This window comes from Akebia trifoliata, chromosome 6, assembly GCF_017979445.1.
Source record: "Akebia trifoliata isolate Shusen 1 chromosome 6, ASM1797944v1, whole genome shotgun sequence".
Taxonomy (NCBI): Eukaryota; Viridiplantae; Streptophyta; class Magnoliopsida; order Ranunculales; family Lardizabalaceae; genus Akebia; species Akebia trifoliata.
Genome location: NC_141380.1, coordinates 13804828 through 13831767, shown reverse-complemented (window position 1 = coordinate 13831767; position 26940 = coordinate 13804828). Strand labels below are relative to the sequence as shown.

Below are 26940 nucleotides of genomic sequence, written 5' to 3'. Positions count from 1 at the left end.
TAGACGATAGACGATTGAGCTTAGATATAGTGACAACCCTTAAAACCTCTTTGAATGTGAATTTAACCAATTTCAGTGTCACCCCTTGATAAAATTTTAAATGAACCCTGAGATTTTATAGAATTTTGTGCACCAATCCGTTAATTAATCCATTCACACAATGAGTATTTGAAAAGAAAATAAATATCCATTCGAAAAGAAAGATAGTTTTATTGAAAACGATAAACAATATGTTCTTATTTAAACATCTTTCAACAAATTTGTTTTGAACTATTTTTACATGGACGCTTGGCTTTGTCTTGATGGTCATCAGGATTGCTGTCAGGCTTGACCCTCTTGGCTCTAACAACTTGCTCTCTGAATTCTGCTGGTCCGTCTGGATACCCTAAGGTGCGCTTGTTCCAAGCTTTCTCAATGAGGTGTACTAACTTTTCAGTCAAAGGCTCGGGGGAAAAGAAGGCTTTATGCTGAGGTAAGGATAACTCTATAGGTACATCGTACTGTTCTGGGATTAGATTAGGATGGTAAAAAGATGTTTCTTCTAAACCAATCAGACAGACATAGTAGGATCCTTTGGTTCCTAGAACAGGGGGATCAGTCATCCACCAAGGGCACCTAAAATCGATATGACAGGCGAGGCGAGAGTCTAACCATTTACTCCAAGTTTTGACTGAATTGTGACGCACTAACAGGTTTCTCTTGGAAAAATGTTCTGGGCCATATTCGAGGTTCTACGATTTTGAGACGATCACAAAGCCACATATAGAGTAGGTAGGGGCTTCCCTTGAAGCTTTCTCGCTCACCATTTTTTATGGCATCTAATCCTGAGAAGGTTTCAGCTAGGATGAGAGGTACTGGGTTGACTTTCCTTGAGAGCTGAGACGCTATATCTATGAAGGACTCAGGGATAGTTTGGCCATCACTATTGGAGGTCAGTATGTATTGAGCTAGGATTCCTAAGCACAACCGATAGTCTCTAGTGGCCCGCCAAGTTTCGGGTTTTACATTGATAGGGTGACTGCGGGAGCGATACGGGCCCAGTAAAGGTACTAAGTTCAATCTCCCATCATTGACTAAGACCTTGGCTTCTTCCTTGGAAATATTTAGCCTTGTGGCGAGTTCGCCAGAATATCCGGTCTTCAATGAGGGCCTGACTAGGGGTCCTGAAGTGGATATTCTCATGATGCCGCAATAATCCTCGTGAGTAGGGCATAAATGCATCTACCCCATATGGAATATGTGAAGATAGGGGTTCCATCGCTTAGCCATAACATGTAAGAGGTTCCAGTCGATCTCAAACTCATGGAAGTAAAGAGCACTCCTCAACATGAATCTCCCAAAATTGATCTTCTCTACAGGGTGCATTCCTATGACGGTTGTTTTGACTAACTGATCGATTGGGTTATCGCCGGCGGCTAACATCCTGGTTTGACACAAAAGGGTATTTTAGTATTCTTCCAATGGTCCATGTAAGAGATCAATTTATTTTCTTTTGGAAAATTTTATTCTTATGGAAAATATTTTCTGGAAAATGTTTCTTCTAAAGAACACTTCTTTTGGAAAATAATTTTTTTTTTGAAAAATATTTTCTTTTTTCTTCTTTGAAAATTTGATTTCCATTTTGATTTAACTGGCCCGGTCCATCATGATTGTTGAATCGAGATGGACTGGGTCATTATTGTAAGAGAATGGATTCTTTACTGGGTCGGTGCACCCATTTTAATTTTCAAAAATAAAATTTCTTTGATCCTTGAGGACAATCATGCACTTTGATCTCATCATTCACATCACTCACATACATTCATCCAACAATAGGCATTCATTCAATAAACAAACCCGGGAACACCCACGATAAGTTCGAGTCGTGACCTATGGGAAAGGTTTCTAGACTCTAGGCTTACTACATGCAATGCATTTTTATCTGGCCACCCTTGCCCAAGCACACCTATATACTTTTCGATACGTGGTGACTTGGTTTGATATACCGTATAGGTGATAATCTAAAACCTCAATTCACTTCTCTGAAGCCAAAAACAGCCAGTTTGATCTCCAGTTGAGAGGTGGCGCACAATGCTGAGCAAGGGCCCACTTAAATACCTCTTGTCTAGAATAGACGTAGTCTATCCCCCTCGTACAGTAGGGTACAGCGGGGCAAGATCTTGCTTAGGCACCGGTTTTGACTAAGAAGTGCAATTGATATACTTAGATTACCTTTTATACCTACGGGTACGAGTCAAGAGTTGTAGCTTTCATAAATGGTTTGGCATCCCACGAGGGGACCGACCACGTACTAGTACTACGTTGGCAATCGGGACATGTGACTGTGTGGCACACAATAGGACAAAGGCTCAGGTCGCTCCAGCCTGGGTGCATCAATATACCTCTCAGAATCACCTGATCGGATGGTATTGACGTTCCCAGTTTGATATACCTTAAGGTACGTGACTGGAGTTGTGGTTTTCATGAATGACTTCGCATCTCTGAAGAGATCGGGCCACGCACTAGTACCACGTTGGCTATATGGGACGTGTAAGTGCGCAAAACAGTAAACGTGCATGTGGTGTGTGCAAAGCAGGGCGGGGTGTGCCCGGGACTTTTTCAAACACGTGGGCCTATGGGCCAGATCAAACCAATCAAACCATCAACATATGGATTTGAATAAATATTGATCAAAATATAGAAATATCTAAAATATCCAATTCGAAATCAAAGCATGTATATATCCATTAAGATCATGGCATTTCAGATAATCAATTAACGAACATAACATAGAATAATCGATCAGATCTAATATTGAAACACGTGCAAAAAAAAAATTTATTGTTTTCCTTGGAATTTTAAGAATTTTTTGCATTTTTGAATTTGGGACTCAACAAATTTCTCGATGAAATTTTGGGTTACTAACCTATTAGGATTCCAAAATCACTAAGGGTAATTAAGCCACGTGGTTCGTCATGTCCAATCCAATGTCACAACCTTATAGATATTGATGGAAAAATTTGGGTCCTAAAATAAAATTCACATTAAATTTGTTTTCTTTGATCCACGGTTTTTGAAAATGAGCGATTACAAAATCCCAAATCTGTAATTAAAATTCAAAATAAAAATTGAAAATTTTCTTTTGAAAAGTTCTTTAAATTTCGGCTTCCACAAGCCTATGACATTAGATGGTAATTTTGAGTGGCACACGGTGAACTCACCTTCCCTTAGTATAGGAAAACTTACTAGGTTATGAGGTTGGCTTAGCTTGAGGGCCATCCACATATGAAGTCACACAACTTTTCTTGGTAATTGAGGAAAGTGATTTTATCATTTATCCAAATTTGGAGTGAGACCCACATTGAATAAGGAATAACGTAAAGACTTGACCTTTCGAGAAACATAGCCCCACTTTAAAAAAAACAAGATGCAAGTCAAAAATGTGGGTCTCTTCCAAAGTTTGTTTGATAAAACAATCTTTAAAATCTTTTTTTTTTTTCAAATTACCATACAAATCCAACTAACACAATCCACCAAAACAGTAAAACAACATTAAAACCGTGGCCAAGCATTCCTTCTACTCCCTACATACCCATCCTAACATGCAATTTTGATAACAAAATGTAAATCTTTGCACTTTAGGAAACCAATTCAAAGGGCCCCTTGAGGGGACAGCTTACCTATCTCGACATTTCCCTGTTCTGTACAACCACTAGGCAAACCCCTCACATATAAATACTGCTAATATCACTAACTCCAAAGGGTATCTCCGTTACTCACTTCCACGCCTTCTCCAACTCACCTCCCCTATAAAGCAAATCGACCACACAATTAAAGACTTTGGGTCGGGTCCGACCCAAAGTCGTGAATCATGGACTCAAAGTAATGAAGACCCAAGTGCTCATTGCCAGTGTATCCCCACGTTCAAAAACAAATTGAGTAATACAGCCAAAAAGGGATGGAGTCACTGCAACCAGGGCTGGCAGCCCAAGTATTGGCCAAGTTACAAATATAGTTAATAAGGGGACGAACACTTTAAATCCCACGATGAAGAAGGTAGAACATAGGTATTTAATCAGGCTTGTTATGAGACCCGCACCAATCGCAGCAAGGACTCAAATCATGCTCCATTTACAGTGTCTTTTGGGTAAGCAAAACGAGTAGAATCGAAACAGAATCGCTGGCTAAGTTCACTCTTATTAATGACCACGATATTTCCCACTTTTGGTCGAAGTGCAGCGATGTTCATGGTTCAGATTCGAAACCCATACATCGGGTTCTCACTAAGAGACCGGAACAAATCGAATGGAGTCTTATTTCTCTAGTGGATAGGACGATTCTCATCTTTAAATCAAGAGAAAAACGATGATTATGGAGTTTTAAATCGGTTTGGACTGATTTCCAATCGATAAGATAAAGAGAGATCGAATTAATCTCTGTTGAAACAACGGTGAAACCAGCGTTTTCTTTTTGGAAATCAAGAGAAAAACGATCATTATGGAATTTTAAATCGGTTTGGATTGATTTCCAATCGATCACATAAAGAGAGACCGAATTAATATCTATTGAAACAACGTGAAACCAGCGTTTTCTCTTTGGAGAAGACGATGTGGAAATAGGAAAAATTAGTTTTCACTCATCGCACACCAACACATCAATGCTGTTAGTGGGTGTGAAAATAAATAGAAAAAACTAAACACTAGGGGCACCCAAAATTCCAGCAACTTGTGTGGTTAACAGAACTTTAAAAAAACTTTTTTTTTTTTTTTTGAAACTTTTTTCTTTCTTGCTGTCAATGGACAGCACTACCTTTAGGAAAAATGAGTTTATTTTACTTGAAAAACAAGTTAAATACATACTCTTTTTCCTTAGAAAAAAATTTTTTTTAACAAAAACTAAGAAAATGAAAATGCTATCAATTGATCAATTGCCTACACCCTAAAAATAAAAAATAAATAAAAAGAAAACCTACACACGTAAAAGAATCAAGCATCATGATCCACCAATTATCATACCATCTCCAATAAAACCAATCATTCTGAAGTCCTTCATTATTTAGGGTCACGTTCGATAACCCTTGATTGACTCACAAGAATAGTATATCGAAATCAAATATTTAAAATTAAAACACATGCTCGATAATCGAAAAATAAAATAAGGTAAAAAGTAACAAAAAACATAATAAACAAATAAATAGAGGAAAATTAAAAAATCTAGGTTATTTTAGCGATACTCCCATACTTGGGGTTTTTCAAGTTTGATCCTCAATGTCCCCAGTGGAGTCGCCATTGAAAGCGCCCTCGATCCGCGGGGTGCGCGGATCCGCTTTTGACCCTTGAGGTTTGGGAGTCGCCACCTAGTTGTTATGGTCTAGGAACCAAACTGACTCTAACATGGATAAAAAGAACTAATCTACCATAAAAAATCTGAATTCGGGGATCAAGTTACGGGGTTGGAAGGTGTTAGGCACCAACCCCGCCCGGCCAAAGCCGGTCTCTACTAACTTCCCAAGTAAATTACATTGCTAAAACCTAGATAAAAATAAAAATTTACCTTTCCGATAGCAAGGACTTTGTTCCCTCAGATCTGACAAAAAGAGCTCCTTGTACCGTGCTCCCTTGCTTCGTTCTGTCTCCGGATTTGACTTCGGATCTCCTAGATCAAGGTATCTCCTTGTTTCTGAATCTGAACTCTTCAAGTTTGTTGCGGATTTGAGGGTGTTTTTGGAGGGCTTTTAGGTGTTTTCTAGACTAAAATTGAAGGGAGGATGTTAGGTAAGGAGTTGGGACTCCAAAACTAAGGTTTATGGGGGGCTATAGGGGCTTCTAGACCTACTTATCTTAGGGTTTATGATTTGATCCGAAAATAGGGTGTGAGCACCTCTATTTATAGAATTTTTTTAAGGTTGATTTGGATAGAGTTAGTGTTTAATTAGAAATCTTTTAATTAGAGTTGTGTTTTAGTTAAAATTGTTTCAGGTAGAATTGTGTTTTAATTAGAATTGTTTTAGGTAGAATTGTTTTTAAGTTAGAACTCTATTAGATAGAGTTATTATTTAATTAGAATTCTATTATGACTTTTGGTCTTATTTGATTGACTTTTAATGTTTTGACTTTAGTCTTAATTGATTGACTTTTAATATTTTGACTTCAGTCTTGCTTAATTGACTTTAATTTTGACTTTAGTCTCACTTGATTGACTTTAATACTTTGACTACAGTCTTGCTTGATTGACTTTAAATTTTGGAGAACCCCCTTCCATTATTTCTTTAATTCTTTGGACCCCCAAATGGAGGGGTCCTTAAAGAAATATCCCACGAACCCTCAACAATTTTACCCGAAAGTCCGATTGATCGATTTTTTATGTTCAAATTTTTAAATTAATTTCATTAATGTTTCACTTTAATGTTTTATTTATTAATTTCGAATTTTTTAATTATGAAAATTGTGAAATTACCGTTTTGCCCCCGGAGAGGACTTTTCACGTTTTAAGTCGGTTTTTAATGTTCTAGGATGTTTTAGAATCGATTTTTCATAAGAATTCAATGGAAATATTATTTTGTGTCATTTATGAAGTTTTTTGTGTGAAATGGTTGTGAACTTTATGAGGGGCATTTTCGTAATTTTGTCGAATTCTTTTAAAATTGGTGAAATGATTTATTTGGTTCCGATTTTTTATTTTATGTGTTCGAGAGAGTTTTCCTAAGCGTAACGTAGGCTCTAGGGTTGTTTTGAGGTTAGGGGTATTTTGGTAATTTGGTAATTTTTTAGTGATTTTTATCGTGAAGTTTCTTTTTGGTCTGCAAGATGATGATTTCTATGTTTCTGGGGTCGTATTTTCCTAGCGTAGCGTGGTTTCTAAGGTTTTGTCAATTCGAGATACCTCATCCGGATTTCTGAAACACATCTGGTAACAAAGTAAAGCAATGGAATACACATCCATCATTGGGAATCATTGCAATCGGATTGACGAGTTGATTAATCAGGCGAGTGCGAAAATGGGGTGTCTACAGATGCCCCTCTTTGACAGAGGGTTGAAGCAAACTAGATAGCAAATCTATTTTGGTAGATAGTGCGATATCTGAATGCCAAAGCTAGTGACAGTTCATTTTGCAACCTGATTTAGCAATTCGTCGGGGTGTTCGGATCCTTGAGGGTAAAGCTCTCTCCGAATTAAAAGATTGTCAGGTCCTTGAGCGAGAGCTCTCACTGACAGTGTCAGATTCTTGAATTTTAGAATCTCAAGGTGTGAGGTAAACATACACACAACTTGATAACCAAACAAGAATAATAATACTAAGATATGAAGAAAATATATACAACAGAAAGTTATACTGAATTACCTCAAATCAGAGTAGCGAAAGCTAAATAGTCACAGTCACAATCTATGGCAAACCTCAACATCATATCCATATCCCAAATACAACTCCAAAAAAAGAAATACATCACTTCCCACAAAATTTGGCATAAAAAAGAATAGATAGCATCTAAACTCCTAAAGTGATCTTCAAATTGATGGAGGTTGTAGATCATCGACATAACCTTCCAAGGGAACCTCCTCGAATGGCTCCCTGTAAGCAAGCTCCTCAGAAACTGGGCAATCTGAAAAATGTGAATGATAGAGTGAGTAACAAGGGGATATTACTCAGTAGGATGAACGCCGTTCTAATGACGAGTCATACATGCACGAGTAATCATCTAAATAGTTGAATCATGCTGCCTTTTCATAATGTAATATACGAGAAATTGTCTAAAAATAATTAGCAAAAAATTACAATAATTTCAATCTATCATCAAAATAACATATACAACTTTCAAAAGAAAATCGTCTATCAACATTAAAAATAAAGAAAAGATACATAATATGAACACGACGGTGTAATTGTTAAGAGAGCAGAGGATTACGCCAATATAATCGCCTTGACTATGGCAACCCAATATTTCAAACTTTAAATTCAACGTGAAATCTCATCGTTATAATCTGATTTTGTGGCTGATCTAGCATACCACGGTTGGATGATCATTTATCCGGCTCAGACTAGTCGTTGACCATGAACCCAATACCGAGTTCAACTAACGGTTAAGTCGACCGTTTCATAACTACAGACTAACAGTGATCACTAACTAAACCAGCAGACCCCTCGCGTCGAAGCTTATCAAGAAGCAATGCATGTGAACCATGCCTACCTCTACACTATACAGAGACCGCTTTTACACACAACATTTTTCAAAGAAAGAGGTAGGAGAAATTCCCATATCTTAGAAGGTGTAATATGCTCCAAAGTATCCTATACTACTAAAGAGCATATGACACTAGTGATAATCTTAAATTGACCCATCGCTTCCGGATATACAGCAACGTATCACTCTTTTTAGGTTTTCTACAATTTTTTTCTGATAACAAAATAGTTTGTTTGTATACTATATATACTAGTTTCTTTTTGTAAAAATACAAACAAGCTCGATAGTGTCCTCTAGTAGTATCCACATATTCTTTCATCAATATATCTATCCATCCATCTGAACGCCCTCGATCCGTGGGGTACGCGGATCCGCTTTTGACCCTTGAGGTTTGGGAGTCGCCACCTAGTTGTTAAGGTCTAGAAACCAAACTGACTCTAAAAAAGGCAAACTAATCTACGAAAGAGAAAAAGAGTCTGGGGATCACGTTACGGGGTTGGAAGGTGTTAGGCACCAACCCCGCCCGGTCAAAGCCGGTCTCTACTAACTTCCCAAATAAATCACATTGCTAAAAACCTAGATAAAAATAAAAATAAAAAATTTTATACCTTTCCGATAACAAGGATTTTGCTCCCTCAGATCTGATAAAAATAGTTCCTTGTACCGTACTCCCTTGCTTCGTTCTGTCTCCGAATTTGACTTTAGTTCTCACTTGATTGACTTTAATACCTTGACCTTAGTCTTGCTTGATTTACTTTAAATTTTTGGAGAACCCCCCTCTAAAATATCTTTAATTCTTTGGACCCCCAAATGGAGGGGTCCTTAAAGAAATATCTCACGAACCCTCAACAATTTTACTTGAAAATCCGATTGATCGATTTCTTTGGTTCAAATTTTTAAATAATTTCATTAATGTTTCACTTTAATTATTTAATGTTTTATTTATTAATTTGAAATTTTTTATTATGAAAATTGTGAAATTACCGTTTTGCCCCCGGAGAGGACTTTTCACGTTTCAAGTCGGTTTTTAATGTTCTAGGATGTTTTAGAATCGATTTTTCGTAAGGAATTCAATAAAAATATTAGTTTGTGTCATTTATGAAGTTTTTTGTGTGAAATGGTTGTGAACTTTATGAGGGGCATTTTCGTAATTTTGACGAATTCTGTGAAAATTGGTGAAATGATTTATTTGGTTTCGATTTATTATTTTATATGTTTTAATGAGTTTTCCTAAGTGTAACGTAGGCTCTAGGGTTGTTTTGAGGTTAGGGGTATTTTGGTAATTTAGTCAATTTTTAGTGATTTTTATCGTGAAACTTCTTTTTGGTCTGCAAGATGATGATTTCTATGTTTCTGAGGTCGTATTTTCCTAGCGTAGCGTGGTTTCTAAGGTTTTGTCAATTCGAGATACCTCATCCGGATTTCTGAAATACATCTGGTAATAAAGCAATTGAATACACATCCATCATTGGGAATCATTGCGATCGGGTTGACGAGTTGATTAATCAGGCGGATGCAAAAATGGGATGTCTACACCATCTATCCATCTATCATGTCTTATGTGGCATTGCCATCGTATAAGACTGGAGGCACTATCCCATCATTCAGTCTAGAACCTACGTTTTCTCTATCCATTCATCAACCAATCGATTAATCAATTATCTAACTTCCTACCTATCTATCAAAGTATATATTTTTTTAAAAGTTATTTGAGACCCATAGGGCATCAAGCAATTCTATTAGAGGATTTTGATTGAGTCAAAAGGCTCGAAAAACGCGATAAAATCATAAGGCGTAAAAGCTGAGAAGTTGTCAAATTTTGGCCAAGTGTCAGAAAAAGTGATTTTTCAAAATTGTCGAAATTAAAAATGGATTTTAAAAAATGAAAGCCTTGAACACGAGATTCGACACCATATAACTTTTATTGCTTAATTTAAAGTAATGTGAAAGATGTTAACTTTTGAAAACTTGTCGAAATTTACGTTTTGTTCTTGAAACCAAAATTCAAATTTTGATCCCTTGAGATTTGGATCTTGAAACCATTCTCATTGTTCCAAAATGGGAGATAAAATTTAATTTCATTAAAGAACTTAAAGTAAATGGAAAGTTCCTGCCGACAGCACTGAACAAGTTCACGAATTTTCGATCTTTCGATCTATTTCTTCAGATTTTTCTTTCGTTCTTCGAATGCTTCAACCCACGCATGAAACGAATGTTAAAACTTGATAAAAACATGTCAAATTCCTATTCCTAAGATGGAATCAAATCGATAGAAATCTAAAATCATGCTTAACTCAATCGAAAAATGTGAATTTTATCGATTCTTCGATACATCCTTAGAGGAGAATAGTATCAATGGTTAAATCTATGTTCTATGGAAAATATCATAAAAATTGAGGGTAAAAGGGAAGGTATCCTACCTATATAGCTTTTGACGGTTGATCAGAGGTAAAGTGGCACGAAGGTCGAGATTCGTGGTCTTGGATGCTAAATGCTCGGGTGGCTGCACTATTCTTAGAGACAATACCCCCTCTCTCTCTTATGATGAAAAATAATCCTTTCCCAAGTAAATGAACCCTCGAATGGGATGAGTCAAGACCCACTTGCTAATTTTTGGTGAGAGACAGAGAGAACAGAAGAGAATTTTGGTTCAAAGACCATGAGCTTGTAGAGCTCGACGTCGACTTCAACTCCTTCTTTGTTATCGAAGTTCAACGGTAACTCGACTTCGAAGAATCTAAGGGGAAAAATGTAGAAACCCTTAGTTCTCCAAGAGCTAGGGCTTGAGGGTTATTAGAGAGAAAGAAAAGTGATGAGTAAGAAATCAGATTTTTTCTTCTTTTAAAACTTTGAGGGCAAAGTTGGTACTTTTCCTTTATTTTTATTTTTGACGATAACTTGACTTTTCAGACTCGGAACTCGATGAATGAATACTCCATTCCCTCTAATTTTTTGCCATAGACCTAATGGTGTATTCAGATTTTACAAATTCTCGCTCTATCAAGAATTCACTATTTTTAGGTCCCACATCTAACACGAAATTCGAGGATTTTCATAACTTTTTCGTCTGAACTCGAATTCAAGTGTAGTTACAGGCTAGAATAAGTTTTTCAACCATTTTAAGGTCAATGGAGAAGTTAGATTTCGTTAATAATGAACCAAACATAATATGAGTATTTTATCCTAAGTTCTTTATCAAAAAAGTTTCTCGAGATTTCAATACTTGATTTCCTCGAGATATGAAGTAGAAACTTGGGGTATTACAGTTTGAATGTTGAAAAAACTAAAATTTTGGAGGCGAGGGGTACAAATAGTACCATATTCTATGATTAATTGAGGGATTGTCGATTAATTTGTCAATTCTTCGAATTAATCGGCTAACCCTTAATTTGGAGAATTTTGTGACTATAGGTGGGGGAATTGATTTCTTATTGGGATATTTTTTTTTTATTCATTCAGTTATGTCAATTAGAATTTTAATGATTTTATCCTTGAGAGATATATTTTATCTTGATAGTTGGATTTTGTTTTTTCTATTTTTTTCATGGGCCTCGATCCCAACTCTATAGAAATAGGTTAGCATTTGTCTCATCTCCCTGTAGCCCCATTGCATGTTATTTTATTGTGTAGAAACTATTTTTCAAATAAATCCGAGTTGAGGATATAACCATTTATAAGGCTGAGGAACTGTTCTTGAAGTCGGCATTTATAATTCCATTTTTGAAAGAAGTCTCTAATTTTTGAAGAAACAGTCATAGTTTTGCCAATTTTTAGAATTATGATCTAGAAGTCGAGAAACTAAGCTCCTAAACTAGACCTGATATTCAAGTCTATTGATTTTTGAATAATAAACTCATGCTGAAGTCTTAAACTGAGCATTTCATGTAGGCTTAATTTTTCAAAGATTCGTCGATATCTATTAGTCATGTTACATGGAGTCCATATGGAAATTTAATGGGGACATGCGGTTAAATGGGGACTAGGTTAATGTATGCCTTTATGTACTTCTTTACAATTGTTTTTCTTACTGCAGGGGTTGCATTTACAAAACATTTGATTCACTTATATTCATATCAAGGATCTAATGATCTGCACCAACAATTAGAGGTCTGTTTTGAGTTAGTTTTTAGTGCCTTTTCCAACGAGGCAAAAATTGTAACTATGGTTTGACTTGCCCCCTTTCTTCTCAGATTGATGCTCATGTTGGTCGTGTGTATGATTTAGCATTTTCTCATCCTAACAAACAACTATGCATAGTAACTTGTGGGGATGATAAGTAATAAAGGTCAGAGCAACAAAAATAAGTTTATAATGCTTTCTATTGCATTCATGTATGATTACTACTGCTTTCTATTACTAAGTTTATAATGCATCTTGGTGATTATTTCAAATAATTTACATATTTTACGTAGTTCCCCTCTTTGTGAAGAGCTTGAGTTGTCATATATGAGTAACATCTCCCCATTTCATGATTTTACAGACTAATGTTTATGGAGAGATTGCCTATGTTTCTCAAATGGCATGGATTCAGACAGGAACAATACTAGAAAATATTTTATTTGGGTCTCCCTTTGATAAGCAAAGGTACCAAGAAACACTAGAAAGGTGCTCATTGATAAAAGACCTTAAGATGACACCCGTTGGTGACCTCACTGAAATCGGAGAAAGAAGAGTTAATCTTAGTGGTGGTCAGAAGCAGCGTGTTTAACTTTCACGTTCACTTTATCAGGACTCAGATATATATCTCTTAGATGATCCCTTTAGCGCAATTGATGCTCATCCTGCTACGAGCCCTTTTAACGTATTCTATCTATTCTCTTCCTTATGAAAATTATTGCTTTTATGCCTATTGTCTTCCAGTGCAAGCTAACTTGGGTTTTGGCAGGAATATGTAATTGGAGCTCTGGCAGGGCAGACTATCTTACTTGTGACCCACCAAGTCGATTTCCTTCCTGCATTTGATTCTATTGTGGTAAGTTCACAATTCAAATCTTGCAATTTTTTTTTATGGATCTTCTTTGAAGATGATTTAGCTCAAGATAGGAAGTATGACCCAAAGTGGTTGACTTTAATTATCCATAATACATTCGGAATTAGGCAAGCTCATCACAACCTTCTCGTGTAACACCTCTATTTGGACACTACATTGATCGAGCCCAATGATACAAAAGAGGGGCTGGGGTATTTATAGAATTCCCTACCACTTCACACTAACCAAACATGATTCTCATTCAATGACCTTAAAGAGTTGGAGTTGATTAAACATTTTCCCACTAATATTATGAAGCAATCTATTATTCTAAACCAGCATATTAGAATAAGTTTTAATTTGTTGACAGTTTAATGTCAGACAAAGACCTTAAAGAGTAGGTGTTTACTCTTAACATTTTCCCATCAATATCATGAAGCAATCTCTTATTCTAAAATCTAAACCAACATATTGAAATAAGTTTTATTTTGTTGACTGTTAATGTCGAGCGGGGAAATCCTAAGTTCTGCAACTTATCATTAGTTATTAGCTACTAGTCAAGAATTTCAAGCCCTTGTTAATGTACACAAAGATACTGTTGGTCCCGAAAGGCTCACCAAGGTTATTTCTCCAAGGACACCAGTTGATTAAACAAGAATATAAAGAAATAGGATATATGAGTCTGAAGCCTTACAAACTGTATCTAAATCAGAACATGGGCTTCCTTTACTTCTTTTTTGCATGTATAGCTCACCTTATATTTGTGTCTGGGAATATATTACAGATTACTTGGATGGCTGCTAATGTTCAGAACCCTCGTGTTAGTGAATTGAGATTGATTCTTGTCTACTTGTTGATAGGAGTTTTTGCGATAAATTTCAGTACTCTCTCTTGAGTTTACTTTCTGTTGATAATTTTCAGATAGTAAAAAAGTTTCGAATACTTTTCGAATAGTAAATAAGTTTCAGATAGTTTTTGAATCGGATATCTGATAATTTATTCGGATACAAATTCAGATATTATTTAGTGATATCCGATCGATTCAGATATCACTAAAAAATTTCGGATTCGGATTCGGATATACCACTATCCGATCAGATACCTATCCGTTGACACCCCTACATTAATGGTAATACGACTTCACCTTTAATATATATTCTAATTCAGGGTATGAGTCCAAATTTTATTCCTACTTAAAAGCTGCAATGAATATATGAGAATCTACGTCGTGGATTTCGGACGGGAGATGCATATAGAAAGCACATGCTGGAACACAAATGGATTCTACTTGTAAAGGATTCAAAAAAGTTGATGAGAGCATTCAAACTCATGCATGTACCTATCCCAAAAAGATATGCGATTTTGATGCCGCGTTATGACCTATATTTTTTATCCAAGTGACAGTTTTGAGGTTGCAAGCTGAGGTATCAAGAATGTGTAGACGAGTTGTAAGGGTTTCATCACATGAAGTCAAAAACGATCCCAACTATGCATCTATTTACGCTAGGTCGGATGAAGATGATGATCGTTTTTCTGACTTTGAATATTAATTTTGTTACTAAAGACTTAAGAATTAAACTAAGTATGTTTAGATTATAAAGATTTTATTGAAAAACTAAGTTTTGTTAATTCCACCACAATATTGAATGTGTCACTTCTTTATTATTTTTCATCTAATTTTTGTAGCATTTGAAAAGGTTGGTGAGGCAATAGAGGATTTCTTAGATCATCTTTATGTGTTTCAAGAGTCATTTAATAAATTCATGGTTTATAATTTTTCTTCCCCTTGATTACAATGTAAATTGTCGTATAATTGTTTTATCTACTATGTAAGGTAAGAATGAGTTAAAAATCAAGAAATTTGAATAGATTTAGCGAATACTGAAACAATATCAGAAGGAGTCTTTTGATATTAGATCATAACTATTTTAGTCAATGTTAGAAGGCTCCTTCTGACATTAGATCAAAAGTATTTTAGTTAATGTCAGAAGGAGTCTTTTGACATTAGATCAGAAGTATTTTAGTCAATAGTAGAAGATACCTTCTGACATTAGATCAAAACTATTTTAATCAATGTTAGAAGGCTCTTTCTAACATTAGATCAGAACTATTTTATTCAATGTCAAAATGCTCCTTTTGACATTAGATCAAAAGTATTTTAGTCAATGTCAAAAGGAGTCTTTTGACATTATATCAGAACTATTTTAGTCAATGTGAGAATGCTCCTTTTGATATTAGATCAGAAGTAATTTAGTTAATGTCAAAATGTTATTTTTGACATTAGATTAGAAGTATTTTATTTAATGTCAAAAGACGCCTTTTGACATTAGATCAGAAGTAATTTAGTCAATGTCAGAAGACACCTTCTAACATTAGATCAGAACTATTTTAGTCAATGTCAGAATGCTCCTTCTGACATTAGATCAGAAGTATTTTATTCACAAATTAACAAAAATATTTTACGAATAATTTTAAACTAAACTCAAATGGATTATATAAACTATAAAAGAAAGGCTAGATTCATCAAAGCCACTATAACATTAATCTTAAATAAAACAAGTATTTAATCACTGTTATCTTAATCTACTCAAACAAAGCTAATGCCCGTTGATCGGAAAGTAAATCTGATTTGGCACAAATAATAATCAAATATTGGGTATTTTCTTTTAAATAAATTAATATTAAAATTCTAATTCAAACTACCGAAAAGTAAGCATGAGTTAACTTGACTTCATTTATGATTAAACCATCAGAACTTACAATAATTTTAAATAGTTTCTAATAAATAGTAATAAATAATGAAACACATAAGAACATAAATCAACCTGGTTTTATATGCAAGTTTTAATTAAAATAATTATTTGGCTTCATAGAAAAGTAAATATCAAAACAAGAGAGACGAGAGAAAGAAAAATTATCTTATTTTATTGATTTTGATCTAAAACTAGTACCCTTACAATCTTGAAACTAATAATGAAATTAAATAAATAAAACTTTAAAACTATATGTAGATACGTGGATTTTGTCATTACGACGACCACATATACTACAATTGGAGTCGCCACCTTCATGTTATAAGTGGGTGTGAATGGTCACCCGATGTACATTTTCCAAAAATATCATTTTTGGCATTTTAGTGACTCACGATGGATAAGGAGTTGATCAAACCTAGAGATCCGGGTAAGCGGCTCGGTTGGAGAAAAGGGAAGGGGTTAAGCACCCTTTTCCCCCCGCCAAGTGGCGGTAACCTCTACGCAATTCGGTCATTTTGATTTTTTAAAAAAAGATGAAAATAAAGTGACACGTGTGTGCATTTGTACCCTACATAGGGATTTATTTTCGGCTTGATCATAGGGTCATTTCATTGATGAAAATGACCCTTATAGATCTTTAGCCTTGGGGTCCATTCATCCTAAACCATTTAAAATAAGATGAAGAGGAGGGGGATGATAGAGGAGGAAAGAGGAGAGGGTAGGGAGAGAGGGGGGGAAGATATTTGTTGTACCCACCTTGGATATTTGATCTTATTTTCTTCTTCTTAAATTATCTTGAGTCCTTAATGAACTATGAGAGTGAAACTTTCTTCTTTAGAAGATGATATGAGAAAGTAGTGGGGATAAGTAGAGAGAGTAGATTTTTTTCTTTAGGAGACTTGGTAACCATTTTTGGGATGAGAGGAGGGATATTTATAGATGTTTGGAGGAGGTTTAGGGGTATAATGGGGTGAAAATTTGAAAAGATGGATAATGGCATTTGTTTTAGAGGGAAAATGTATGAAATTTAAAGTGGAAGTGAGGGTAATTGTGTAATTAATGGAAATGGGTGAGGTTTAGATCCAAATAGGTTGGATCCTACTCAAATCCATTTGGGTAGAGTGTTTGGTGAGATGAGATGAGTGATGGTTGATGGAGAGAATGGGGATGTAAGGTGTTAGGTGTTTGATTTAGTGTTGGGTTGATGGAAGAGGTAAGGTGTTAAATTTGAAGGGATGGGTAGTATAAGAGATTGGTTGGTTGGTTTTTGGGTGGGTTAAAGGGATGATACCATGTGGCATATATGATGAAAGGTGATGTGTTTGGTTGATTTTTTAGAGAATGATGATGGAGGTAGGTGATTAGATGAGGGAGGTGAAGAGTGGTGATGACATGTGTCATCTTTTGATGTTGGGAGGGTGATTGGTTGATGTGGGTAGTGGTTAATGGGTTAGGGTGAAAGCGCCCTCGATCCGCGGGGTGCGCGGATCCGCTTTTGACCCTTGAGGTTTGGGAGTCGCCACCTAGTTATTATGGTCTAGGAACCAAACTAACACTAAAATGGATAAAAAACTAATCTACTACAGAAAAACTGAATCCGGGGATCACATTACGGGGTTGGAAGGTGTTAGGCACCAACCCCGCCCGGCCAATGCCGGTCTCTACTTATCACAAATAAGACTACATTGCTAATGACAAAACCTAGATAAAAATATAACAGAAATGTTACCTTTGATACGCAAAGGTTCTATTCCCTCAGATCTGATGAAACTGTTCCTTGTACCGTACTCCTTGCTTCGTTCTGTCTCCGGATCTGATTTCTGATCTCCGAGGCAAGGTGTCTTCTTCTTGGATCTGGATTCTTCGAATTTGTTATAGATTCTGGGGTGTTTTTGAAAGGCTTTTAGGTATTTTTTAGGCTAAAATCAAAGCATGGGTGTTAGGTAAGAAGTTGGGGCTTCAAAATTAGGATTTTGGAGAGGTTGTTGAGGCTTCTTCACCTACTTTTTCTAGGGTTTTTTCTTTGATTTTATACGAAAATAGGGTGTGAGGACCTCTATTTATAGATTTTTTTAAGGGTTGATTTAGATAGAATTAGTGTTTAATTAGAGTTCTTTTAGTTAGAGTTGTATTTTAGTTAGAATTGTTTTAGGTAGAGTTGTGTTTTAATTAGAATTGTTTTAGGTAGAGTTATTATTTAATTAGAACTCTATTAAGGTTTTGACTTTTGGTCTTATTTGATTGACTTTTAATATTTTGACTTTAGTCTTAATTGATTGACTTTTAATATCTTGACTTTAGTCTTGCTTAATTGACTTTAATTTTGACTTTAGTCTTACTTGATTGACTTTAATACCTTGACTTTAGTCTTGCTTGATTGACTTTAAATTTTTGGAGAACCCCCCTCTATTATATCTTTAATTCTTTAGAGCCCCAAATGGATGGGTCCTTAAAGAAATATCTTGCGAACCCTCAACAATTTTTCATTAGAGCCCGATTGATCGATTTTTTTAGTTCAAATTTTTAAATTAATTTCATTAATGTTTCACTTTAATTATTTAATGTTTTATTTATTAATTTCGAAATTTTTAATTATGAAAATTATGAAATTACCGTTTTACCCCCGGAGATGACTTTTCACGTTTTTAATGTTTTAGGATCGATTTTTCGTAAGAAATTCAATGGAAATATTAGTTTGTGTCATTTATGAAATTTTTTGTGTGAAATGGTCATGAACTTTATGAGGGGCATTTTCGTAATTTTGTCGAATTCTGTTAAAATTGGTGAAATGATTTATTTGATTTCGATTTGTTATTTTATGTGTTCGAAAGGGTTTTCCTAATCGTAACGTAGACTATAGGGTTGTTTTGATGTTAGGGTATTTTGGTAATTTGATCATTTTTAGTGATTTTTATCGTAAAGCTTCTTTTTATTTGAAAAATGATGATTTCTAAGCTTCTGGGCTTATATTTTCCTAGCGTAGCGTGGTTTCTACAATTTTGTCAGTTTGAATACCTCATCTGGATTTCTGAAAATTTTCTAGTAACAAAATAAAGCAATGGAATAAACATCCATCATTGGGAACCGTTACAATCGGATTGACGAGTTGATTAATCAGGCGAGTGCAAAAATGAGGTGTCTACAGATACCCCTCTTTAGCAGAGGGTTGAAGCAAACTAGATAGCAAATCTATTTTGGTAGATAGTGCGATATCCGAATGCCAAAGCTAGTGACAGTTCATTTTGCAGCCTGATTTAGTAATTCGTCGGATATTCAGATCCTTGAGCGTAAAACTCTCCCTGAACTAAAAAGTTGTCAGATCCTTGAGCGTGAGCTCTCACTGACAGTGTCAGATCCTTGAATTTTAAAGAATTCTCCCTGACTAAAAAGTGCAAGTGTAAGTGTGTGTATTATGTGAAACTGAGCAAAGATTGAGAAAAAAAAAAACTAAGCATAATATAAGCATAAACTGAGCATAATCTAAGCAAAGTGAGCATAATCTTAGCAAAATTTGAATGTCTTCCTCTACCTACCCTAGGTGAACGAGTAATAAACGAATTTTTTGAAAGTCCTACTCTACCTGCCCAGGGTGAAAGAGTAATGAATTAATTTTTTTGGGAAGTTCTACTCTACCTACTCGGAGTGAAAGAGTAATTAACTAATTTTTTTGGGAGTCCTACTCTATCTGCCCAGGGTGAAAGAGTAATGAACTAATTTTTTGTTTTTTGCGAAAGTTCTACTCTACCTACTCTGAGTGAAAGAGTAATGAACTAAGCTTTTTTAGAGTCTTACTCTACCTGCCCAGGGTGAAAGAGTAATGAACTAATTTTTTATTTTTTGGGAAAGTTCTACTCTACCTACTCTGAGTGAAAGAGTAATGAACTAAGCTTTTTGAGAGTCCTATTCTACCTGCCCGGGGTGAAAGAGTAATGAACTAATTTTTTTGAAAAGTTCTACTCTACCTACTCGGAGTGAAAGAGTAATGAACTAATTTTTTAGGAGTCCTACTCTACCTGCCCAGGGTAAAGGAGTAATGAACTAATTTTTTTTTTTTTTGGAAAGTTCTACTCTACCTACTCGGAGTGAAAGAGTAATGAACTAAGCTTTTTGAGAGTCCTACTCTACCTGCCCAGGGTGAAAGAGTAATAAATTAATTTTTTTGGGAAGTTCTACTCTACCTACTCGGAGTGAAAGAGTAATGAACTAATTGTTTTAAGAGTCCTACTCTACCTGCCCAGGGTGAAAGAGTAATGAAATTTTTTTGGGAAGTTCTACTCTACCTACTCGGAGTGAAAAATAATAAACTAATTTTTTTGGGAATCCTACTCTACCTGCCCAAGGTGAAAGAGTAATGAACTATATTTTTTTTTTTGGAAGTTCTACTCTACCTACTTGGAGTGAAAGAGTAATGAACTAATTCTTTTTGGGAACGAACAGGAGATTAACCTCGCATTTGAATTTTTTTTTTAATAAAAAGTTGGATTTTATGAAGGTCCGGTAAACATTTTAACTCTCTTTGAATCTGAGGAGTTTTCAAAATTGCTATCAAGAGGGTAACCTTTAATTCAAAGTTAACCTTATCCTTTGGGGTTGAAATTGACCAGGCATCAAAACAAAAATGCCCCTAGTTTGACAAGGAACATTGCACTGGGGATAATCGAATATAATTTGAAAATAAATGCCCCTAGTGTAAGAGGGGAAACTGTACTCTTTAGAAAAATATTTCTTTCTGAAATTCATCATAGAATTTGTTCTTTCTTCCCGTCGGTTCACTTAGGGATATGAAACTCTTCAGATCAATCATAAACGAGATACTTGTATCCAATGAGTCTATATTTGGTTCAAACTGGGTATTGAAACTTGATCATTCGAACTTCTGATGTTTTGGCTCCGACTGTCTTTTCAGCTTCTCAACTCAACGAAGATTTTCTTTTATTTTTTCATTACTCTAAATTTTGCCTAGATTGCCTTTTCAGGTTTTCAATCTAGCGAGCATGCCCTAGCTTTTGCCTATATCGCCTTTTTAGGTTTTCGATCTAACGAGCTTACAATTTTTTCTCTTTTCTTTACTCTGATTGTTGCCAAGGTCGTCCTTTCAGATTTTCAACCTTGCGAGCTTGCCTTAATTTTTGCCTAAGTCGCCCTTTTTGAGTTTTCAACTTAGCAAACTTTTTTTTTCTTCTTCCCTTCTGAACTTCTGGAGTTGATGTCTGATCATGCTTTGCTATCTTCCTTGACTTCTCGCACGGTACTTAAGAGGACTTTCATGGGTAAGCTTAGGACTGGGTATAAAAAGAAAGGGATTTTGAGGCTCAAAAACCCGAATGCCCCTTGTGTGGCATTTCTTTTATTTTGCTTTGAATTTTCTTCCCCATTTTGCAGATATTTCTTTTTCTTTTGAATTTTTTCTTTTAGATTCTTTCTTTGTCGAGGAATCTATTTTTTTATTTTGATGTGGTCGGGCCTGAAGTAACTTCTCAGGTTACCTACGTACCCCAAATTTTTGGGATCAGACCAAAACGTAGTTCGGATATTCCCTCCCCTAGGTTAGGTGATCGGGCTAAGAAATAAAAGGCACAATGTTTCTCTTTTTGAACAGGCTACAAAAGGGGTTGAGGAAAGGAGAATAAAGAACTAGGTAATAGGAAAATTGATTCGGCCAAAAATGGCCTCCTTAAATGTTGTACCGTTTGATTTGGTCAAGGTTAGTTGGTTCTGATAACTCGATTCCATCATGATCTTGAAGTCTGACAGCTTTTCCTGACAGTATTTCCTTAATAAATGAATTTCTCCAATTGGGTTCAGATTTTCTCCTATAGTCGAGGAGGAGTGTTCAATTTTCTTTGAAATCTGATAGTTAAATCCTTGACTTGTAAATGATGAGCTTTGACCTTTTTGTCAAATGCACGGGTGACTCTTCTTAGATAAGCTTGCACATGATACAGGGCTTTAACTCGTTTTCTTCGATCAAGTTTAATTCTTCATACTGCTGTCGAACCCAATCTGTTTCTAACAAATGATTTTTCAACAAGACCCTGAGAGACGAAATTTCCATTCCAACTGGCAAGACTACTTCCATGCCATACACTAAGGAGTAGGAAGTAGCTCCAGTAAAGGATCGAATTGAAGTTCGATATGTCCATAGCGTGAATGATAATTTTTCTAACCAATCTCGATGTGATTGACATATTTTCCTGATGATAGTCTTGAGACTCTTAATAACTGCTTCAACCGTTCCATTGATCTGAGGATGGTAGGGGGATGATTTGTGCTTCCGGATCTTCAACTTTAAACATAGAGTAATGATTTATGCTTTGAAGTACGACCCATTATCAGAGATCAGTTCAAAAGGTACCCCTATATCGACTGATAATATGTGATTTGAAACTCAAGATGTAGTAAGGATAGTGCTGATACATTTTATAACATCTTCTTTGATTCCATCGATATAGACGACTATCTATTCCGTGTTGAACAACACCCAAGCTTGTACCTAACATACCCTCATATGATCACACGAACAAGTCTTTTGAAATTTCTGAGTAAATTCATTATCCCCTCGTGTTCCTTTAGGGATAAGATGGTTTCTATTTGAATCTCTTTAGGAATTATTTTTTATTTTAAGGTCAAAGACCTTCCTTTCTCGATTAAAGGTTGAGCCCGACTCTTATCTTCTTGTTCAGAAACGAAATCTATTAAATTATTAGTTAATTCGTTAATGCGCTCGAGGTATTCAAAAATTTCCTTTATCCGATCAATTTCAGATGGGGCAACAGACACCTATAGACTCGATGAACTAACCTGACTCAATAGGAAAGAGTAGACTCAATCTAAGGAAGACATGACCTTGCTGGAAAAAAAGACTCGAGCTAACCCAAATGACTCATGAAAACTCAAGACAAGTACCCACACGAGTTTGATTAGGACTGAGGACAGAGATATTACTTACAATCGGTAGGATTGAAGCACTATAATTTTCAAAGAATAACTTAACGATGTTGAGAAATTTTGAGGTCATTTCTAACTGTTGACTTGATATTGACGTTTACTCTAACTGACCGGATTTACAACCCCAGCTAGACGATAGACGACTGAGCTTAGATACAATGATAACCCTTAAAACCTCTTTGAAGGTGAATTTAACCAATTTCAGTGTCACCCCCTTGATAACATTTTAAATGAACCCTGAGATTTTATAGAATTTTGTACACCAATCCGTTAAACAATTCATCCATTCAATGATTATTCAAAAGAAAAATAATTTTATTGCACTCTTGAAAATAATGTTTTTATTGAATAACAATTTTCACAATACTGATTATTTTTGGCAATCATTTTCTTTTTAGAAAAACATATTTTGATAATTTTATAAGGTCCATGCAAAAAATAGATTTTTGGTAAAAAACATATTTCAAAAAAATTTCATGCAAACATAGATCTTCTGTAAATCATTTTCTTTTCTTTTGGAAAATATTTTCTTCTGAAAAATAGTTTTTTATTTGGAAATCATTTTCTCTTGGAAAATCTTGTTCTTATGAAAAATATTTTTTGGAAAACGTTTTTTCTTAGAAAATATTTTTTCTAGAGAATAACACTTTTTCTGGAAAACACTTCTTTTGGAAAACATTTTTTTCTGGGAAATAATTTGCCTTTGTAAACTATTTTTCTTCTTTAAAAATTTGATTTCTATTTCGATTTAAATGGCCCGGTCCATCAGGACTGTTGGATCGGGATGGACTGGGTCATTATTATAAAAGAATAGATTCTTTATTGGGTCGGTGCACCCATTTTGATTTTCAAAAACAATATTTTTGATCCTTGAGGACAATCATACACTCTGATCTTACCATTCACATCACTCACATACATTCATCAATCAACGGACTCCATTCAATAAACAACCCGGGAACACCCACGATAAGTTCGAGTTGTGACCTACTGGGAAGGTTTCTAGACTCTAAGCTTACTACGTGCAATGCATTTTTATCTAGCCACCCTTGCCCAAGCACACCTATATACCTTTCGATACGTGGTGACTTGGTTTGATATACCTTATAGGTGATAATCTAAAACCTCAATTCACTTCTCTGAAGCCAAAAACAGCCAGTTTGATCTCCAGTTGAGAGGTGGCGCACAATGCTGAGCAAAGGCCCACTTAAATACCTCCCGTCTAGAATAGACGTAGTCTATCCCCCTCGTACAGTAGGGTACAGCGAGGCAAGATCTGCTTAGGCACCGATTTTGACCAAGAAGTGCAATTGATACACTTAGATTATCTTTTATACCTACGGGTACGAGTCAAGGGTTGTAGCTTTCATAAATGGTTTGGCATCCCACGAGGGGACCGACCACGTACTAGTACTACGTTGGCAATCGGGACATGTGACTGTGTGGCTCACAATAGGTCAAAGGCTCAGGTCGCTCCAACCTGGGTGCAACAATATACCTCTCAGAATCACCTGATCAGACGGTATTGATGCCCCCAGTTTGATATACCCTAAGGTACGTGACTGAAGTTGTGGTTTTCATGAATGACGTCGCATCTCCGAAGAGACCGGGCCACGCACTAGTGCCACGTTGGCTATATGGGACGTGTAAGTGGGTAAAACAGTAAACGTGCTTGTGGTGTGTGCAAAATAGGGTGGGGTGTGCCCGGGACCTTTTTCAAACACGTGGGCCCATGGGCCAGATTATGTCATCACATATGGATATCAAATGAATATTGATTAAGAAAATAATCCAAAATCCATCACATCGAAATTAAGATGAAATCAAACCCATCACAAATATATCTGTCAAGATCATGGCAAATCAATTAATGAGCATGGCATATAATAATTGATCAAACAAACATTGCAATAGGCATAATTTTTATAATTTTTAAGGTCCAATCAATGATCGCTTTTGGTGATCCAAAATAAATCGAGATTCCAATAGGTGTTACATTGATGATAGAATGACAATGGTTGAGATGAGCTCACTCTCAAGAACATTAATTGTGCCAACATTAGATAAATTCAGATTTTCTGTGAATTAGGAAAATACAATCTGAACTTGCATCAATGATATCTAAGGCTCTCGATAACGAAATCGAGTGAACTCAAGTTCTAAATTAGTCTACTCGATGAGATCTACATTTTATTAATAGGTGTCCAGACTTAGTTCTCACCAGAATGTTCTGTAAAAACGTTTTAACGTTGCTGTCCCAACCTTCATTCAGAAACAATTCCAGATTTACAGATTGAACTTGTATCGATGATATCTAAGGCTTCTGATAACGAAATTGAGTGAACTCAAGTTCTAAATTAATCTACTCGATGAGATCTACGTTTTATTAATAGGTTCCCAGACTTAATTCTCACTAGAATGTTCTGTAAAAAATTTTTAACGTTGCTGTCCCAACTTTCATTCGGAAATAATTCCAGATTTACAGATTGAACTTGCATCGATGATATCTAAGGCTTCCGATAACGAAATTGAGTGAACTCAGATTCTAAATTAATCTACTCGACGAGATCTATGTTTTATTAATAGGCTCCCAGACTTAATTCTCACTAGAATATTTTCTAAAAATGTTTTAATATTTCTGTCCAACCTTCATCATTCCATCATTTTCATAGGTCAATTTGAATCTTTCATTATTTAGGGGTCATCAAAAAGTGATCCTTAATTGGAGAAAAAAAAATGCAATACTCAAAATCATCTACAATCAAGATAAAAAATAAATAAACAGAAAAAATAAATAAAATAAATAAAATAAATCCAACTAAATAATAAAAAAAACTAGGTCATCTTGGCAATGCTCCCATACTTGGGGTTTTTCAAGTTTGATCCTCAATAGTCCCCAGCGGAGTCGCCACTAAAAACGCCCTCGATCCGCGGGGTGCGCGGATCCGCTTTTGACCCTTGAGGTTTGGGAGTCGCCACCTAGTTATTATGGTCTAGGAACCAAACTGACTCTAAAATGGATAAAAAAGAACTAATCTACTATAGAAATCTGAATCCGGGGATCATGTTACGGGGTTGGAAGGTGTTAGGCACCAACCCCGCCCGGCCAATGCCGGTCTCTACTTATCCCAAATAAATCTACATCGCTAATGATAAACCTAGATTAAAAAAATAATAAAAAAGCTTACCTTTGATCTGCAAAAGTGATATTCCCTCAGATCTGGTGAAAACGGCTCCTTGTACCGTATTCCTCACTTCATTCTATCTCCGGATCTGATTTCTGATCTCCGAGGTAAGGTATCTCCTTTTTGGATCTGGGTGCTTCGAATTTGTTGTGGATTTTTGGGATGTTTTTGAGAGGTTTTTGGGTGTTTTTTAGGCTAAAATCGAAGTAGGGGTGTTAGGGAAGGAGTTGGGGCTCCAAAATTAGGGTTTTGGGGAGGTTGTGGAGGCTTCTTCACCTACTTTTTCTAGGGTTTTTTCTTTGATACGAAAATAGAGTGTGGAGGCTCCTATTTATAAAGTTTTTAGAAGCATTAGGGTTTGATTAGGGTTTCTTTTTAGGGTTTCAATTAGGATTTAGACTTTGGTCTCATGAGATGGACTTAGTCTTTAGGGTTTTGACTTTAGTCTTAGGAGATTGACTTGATTAGTTTAGATTAGGGTTTTGATTTAGGGTTTTGACTTTAGTCTTATGAGATTGAATTGATTAGTTTAGATTAGGGTTTTGATTTAGGATTTTGACTTTAGTCTTATGAGATTGACTTTAATACTTGACTTTAGTCTTACTTAATTGACTTTAATTTTGACTTTAGTTTTATTTGATTGACTTTAACATCTTGACTTTAGTCTTGCTTGATTCACTTTAAATTTTTGGAGAACCCCTCTCTATTATATCTTTAATTCTTTGGACCCCCAAAGGAGGGGTCCTTAAAGAAATATCTTGCGAACCCTCAACAATTTTGCCTAAAAGCTTGATTAATCGATTTCTTTGTTCACATTTTAAAATTAATTTTATTAATGTTTCACTTTACATTATTTAATGATTTATTTATTAATTTCAAAATCTTTAATTTTTAAAATTGTGAAATTACCATTTTGCCCTCGGAGA

The 26940-nt window shown here is 35.5% G+C and overlaps 1 long non-coding RNA gene across 1 annotated transcript in view; it reads right to left on the bottom strand.

The window, feature by feature from the left end:
* Positions 1 to 7248: 7248 nt before the first annotated feature.
* Positions 7249 to 26940, bottom strand: part of LOC147400287 (uncharacterized) — a 26844-nt gene continuing 7152 nt past the window's right edge. The window contains exon 2 of the long non-coding RNA XR_015179287.1: positions 7249 to 7580. This is a non-coding gene — a long non-coding RNA (uncharacterized LOC147400287). The remainder of the gene's footprint in view (positions 7581 to 26940) is intronic.